Raw genomic sequence first — 5,000 nt, forward strand, 5'->3', positions numbered from 1 at the left:
TGTAATATTTAAGCGTCCTCTGCATCACACCCCAGTAAAAAGCAAGTGTGTGTGTGTGTGTGTGTGAGACCAAGGGAAGCACATTTCTCCTGACATGTGGAGGGTGAACTCAAGACAATCACACTACAGGGCCATGTGAGTAAGATACAAATCTAGTCTCTCTGACACACACACACACACACACTCCGACTCCGACACAGACACACACACACACTTACGCGACATCTGGCGAGGGAATCGACCTTTACAGGAAAGCTTACGGTGACACAGGAGTCACGTCGGACGGAAACGCTAAATGTACTCCAATGTTAAGTACATATCGAGCCCTAATCCGTTGACCCTGTCAAATCCGCGGTTCAAATCTAATCTAATCTAGGATTCGTTCTAATGGAACAGATTATGAATGGGAAGAGTCCCCCCAAAGCTCAACAGGAAACAAGCGTTCCACCCTAATCTATTCAGTTGGCAGATCCTTAAACCTAAGCCAAATGAAAGAAGAATGGAAAGAGGATTAATTTTTCCACCATTTAGAAAGGCCAGAGATGAACAGTAGATTCAAACATGCCAACGCAGCATACCGACCGTAGAGGTCTGCTTTGAGCATACGGGATCAGTCATCACATTTTACTATAGCATCACCTAAACACCGCATCTATCACACACACAGACAGACACACCGACACAGACAGACACACACAACCCCGACAGACAGACACACACACACACACACACACACACACACTGACAGACAGACAAGCAGACACACACACACTGACAGACAGACATACACACAAGCAGACACAGACAACCCGACAGACAGAGACAGACAGACGCCAATATGTGTCCTCTCTCTAGGTTTTATTTTCCGGATCTTTCTGCCGTAACCCCGCTCGGCCCCCCGAGCATGCCAGCCATGGCCACGTTAATCCAGTAAAGCCGTGTAGAAATGCTAACATATGAAAAGGGATTTGGATTTGGGAGGGAAGGGAGGGGGGGGGGGGGGGGGGGGGGTATGTGGCAAATCTGCCTGCATTAGCAGGATTTCACAACTGGTAAATAAAATTAAAAGAAAAATAAGAATAAAAAAGAAAAAACCCAGAAAACCCAAAAAGCACCCAGAACCTTCTTCTAGTCCACTCTCGTTTATATCACTTTCCTCCCTCTCTCTCTCTCTCTCTCTTCTGATCCCTCTCCGTCCGTTGTTGCCGTGCAGCATTATCCCTCTGCTGAGCCATCAATCGTGTTCTTCCTTCCTTCCTTTTTCCTTCTACCCCCGCTTCTCTCTCTCCCTCCCTCCCCCTCCCCACCACCCTCGGCCCACCCTATTGTTAGGTGTGTAAGTGTATTTTTGAGAACTCAATCAAAACCCCGGTCGTCCCGGAGCGCTCCTTAACGCCGCTGCGCCGGGGTCCGTCAGGCCTGGGGAGGGGGGGGGGGGGGGGGGGGGTCGGGCATCTGGTAGGAGGGCCGGCCGGCGGTGTTATTGACTTCAATTTACAAAGTGCTGCCCGCTGCTTTTTTTTTTCTTCTTTCCTTTCATAGACGCCACGGCCCGGGCCACCTCTGGGAAATCCCCGATTGCACTGCTACAGAAAACACATCCAACAAAGGTCACAACAGGCCTGTAGTTTTAGGGGGGTTTATTTCCTGGTTCTGTTGTGTTGTTTTGTTGTTGTTGTGTTTAGGGGTTTTTATTTCCCTCCTTTACGCCGTATGCTCTTCCGTTCCTCTTAACTGACCTACTGACTACTTTACTGACTTCTTTCTCTCCATCTCTCTCTCTCTCTCTTTTTCTTTCGCTCTCTCTTTCCTTCTCTGTAGAGCTGGTTGGTTGACCCCCTGTCGGAGCTGTTAGACACTTAAGCTTGGTCGACAAATCCACTGGTTTTCGTGTTTTTCCGTTTGTGTGTGTGGGGGGGGGTTTGTGTGTGTGTGTGTGTGTGTGGGAGGGGGTTTGTGTGTGTGTGTGTGGGGGGGGGTTTGTGTGTGTGTGTGTGTGTGGGTGGTAGGGAGCCGAAATAACTTGGTATTCAAGGTAGAAAAGCAAACAAACTCACTGACTCAGTGTGTGTGTGTGTGTGTGTGTGTGTCTGTGTCTGTGTCTGTGTCTGTGTCTGTGTCTGCGTGCGTGCCGTGTATGTGTGTGAGAATTGTGAGGGCTGAAAATGGCCTGGGGAAATATAGATAATACACGCATATGCCCTGAAGCACGCATGATCACAACATAATTATGCACACACACACGAGCACAGGTGGGTTTCACAAACACAATTAGCTCACCCAATTTACCGCACACAACCTCTGTGTGTGTGTGAGTCTCTGTGTGGGTGTGTGTGTGTGTGTGTCTCTCTGCGTGTGTGTGTGTGTGTCTGTCTCTCTCTGTGTGTGTGTGTCTCTGTGTGTGTGTGTGTGTGTGTGTGTGTGTGTGTGTGCCTGTCTCTCTCTGTATGTGTGCATCACTGTGTGTGTGTGTGTGCCTGTCTCTCTCTGTGTGCGTCTCTCTCTGTGTGTGTGTGTGTGTGTCTCTCTCTGTGTGTGTGTGTGTGTGTGTGTGTCTCTGTGTGTGTGCGTGCGTGTGCCTGTCTCTCTCTGTGTGCGTGCGTCACTGTGTCTCTGTGTGTGTCTCTGTGTGTGTGTGTGTGTGCACTTGTCCATGTGGTCTCATCTCTCATGCATTAGCCTCCATTACACCTGTCTCTGTGTGTGTGTGTGTGTGGGGGTGTCTCTGTGCCTGTCTCTCTCTGTATGTGTGCATCACTGTGTGTTTGTGTGTCTCTGTGTGTGTGTGTGTGTGTGTGTGTCTCCGTGTGTGTGTGTGCACTTGTCCATGTGGTCTCATCTCTCATGCATTAGCCTCCATTACAACAACCCTCCCCGTCCCATTCCATTGTCCCCCGCCCCCGCGGGCTCCCTGACTGATCTCCATCGGAGTAGACTGAGAGAGCAGATTGGTCATTTGAATGTGCCAGGGCCTCAATCTGCCCAAAAAAAGACCCGGACGCCGTCTAACAGCCTAACAGCGCCGGTAGGAATACATTAGCAGAACTAAACCGGGTTACTTTGGGAGAGAAAGGGCCTATCTGTAATGGAATCACCACCGGGGGGGGTTGGGTGGTGGTGGTGGGTGGTGGTGGTGGGCAGGGGGGGGGGGGAGAGCATTAAGCCACTCTTGTTCTCTAAACTCCTCTTCTATCCCACCACCACAAACGTTTTTTTTGTTGAGTATTGTTTTTGTTATGTCTGTTACGGGGCATTTACATGCACACACAAACACAGACAGAAAACCACTGAGCATGCACATACACACACACAGTGTAGTGTGTTGACCCCAGGGTGACCTTTGTGGGTTTTGTCTGTCTGGCACATTAAGGCGGATTTTGGGCGATACAAGCTGTGTTCCCTCTCCATCTCATCTCACTTCACCTCTCGTTCCTCCCCTCCCTCCCTCCATTGTACCAGACGTTGGCAGGCTTATCCCAGAACACGGGGGTCTGTCTGGTGGATGGATATTTTAGGTTTAGCATTTGACAGAAGACACAGAGTGAGAGTGAGAGTGTGTGTGTGTGACAGACAGACAGATGGGGAGGGAGGGGGGGGGGGGGGGGGGGATCGGAAAGAGAAGTTGATGAAATCTCAGACAGGGAGCAGGTAGATACTACATTTTGGGAGACAGGCTGACAGAAGTCAGTTGAAGAAGCTGTGGTACGGATGCTTGTCATGGGTGCTTGGAGCACTGGGGGGGGCGAGCGCTGCTACCTGACAACCTACAGTAGTACAAACACATTGGCAGTCGGTATTAATTATTAACAATGACTTGTTAATGGCTCTATCGCATGAGCATTCATAGGCTCTTAATAGCGGCGAGGACCGAGTGTGTCGACCGACCGGAAAAGCGGTCTCGGAGCATAAAAGGCAGAGCAGAGATCGGATTGGGTGGAGTGGAGCGTGTCGGCCAATAGGGTGAGGGTTAGGGTCGGCCAATAGGGTGAGGGTTAGGGTGCCTTGAGCACGGTGGTGGCTAGCGTAGCGAGTCCACAAAGGAGAAACGCAAACTCTTAAAAAAGTGGTGGGGGGGTGGTGTTTGTTTTTGCAAGGCCCTGAAAAGAAGGAAGATAGGTGCACACGGGCAGTAGGAGTACCCGTGCCCCCCCCACCCCCCAACCCCCCCTCCCCTCATCCCCTCCCCTCCCAAGCAGCTAACAGTCAGGGAGGAGATTTAAGGCCTCTCCCCTCTCCGCAAGCATTACCATGTCTTTACCCTGCACCGCTCAGAAGGAGCTCTCTGGCTGTTTATACGGCCGGCGGTTGGCAAGGCGACACGAGGAGGAGGGAGGGGGGGGATAATGAATGCCGGGTGCGGACGCTTCCGGAATCTCAATGCCGATGCCCCTGCTGACCAATGATGTGGCTAGGGGGATGCGGGAAGCGTTCCGTTAATTAATTCAGAAGGTGTGAGAAGATAGGAGGAAGGAGGGTAGGAGGACCTAGTGTTATGCTCTCTGGCCCCGCCCACTTCTGGATGGGAGCTCACCGGTAGGTTGGTTAGACTTCTCCGTAGCGTGAGAGCACTAAAACGAGGAGTTATTCGGCCCCGTCAGAGGCGGCATTGAACGACGGCGGCCTCTCCCGCCCGAACACGGCAGACGCAATAAATTATAACGCATATCTCTCCGGGAAAAAACAAGGACCAACGAATCATAACAGAGGCGACATGACATACCGAACGCCTCGGGAACCCTGTGAGATCTAATGATTTATCTGACTTCTAAAATGTGATCTCAAACACTTCCGTTTTCATATTAGACATGGCTGGATATGTTTTATGTTTTATTAGCGAGCGCGCTGATTTATAATATATGTATATAATAAAAATACAAGGGTTCAGGAACGAATAAAAACAATTTCAACGTTGGGACGACTATGAACTCTCTAATGTTTAATCACGGATCTAAAAAGGTTGTTAAAAAGGGCTGATGATCATTGGGTTAGCACTTAACGCT

This window comes from Nansenia antarctica (assembly GCF_963989245.1).
Source record: "Nansenia antarctica genome assembly, chromosome: 8".
Lineage (NCBI taxonomy): Eukaryota > Metazoa > Chordata > Actinopteri > Argentiniformes > Microstomatidae > Nansenia > Nansenia antarctica.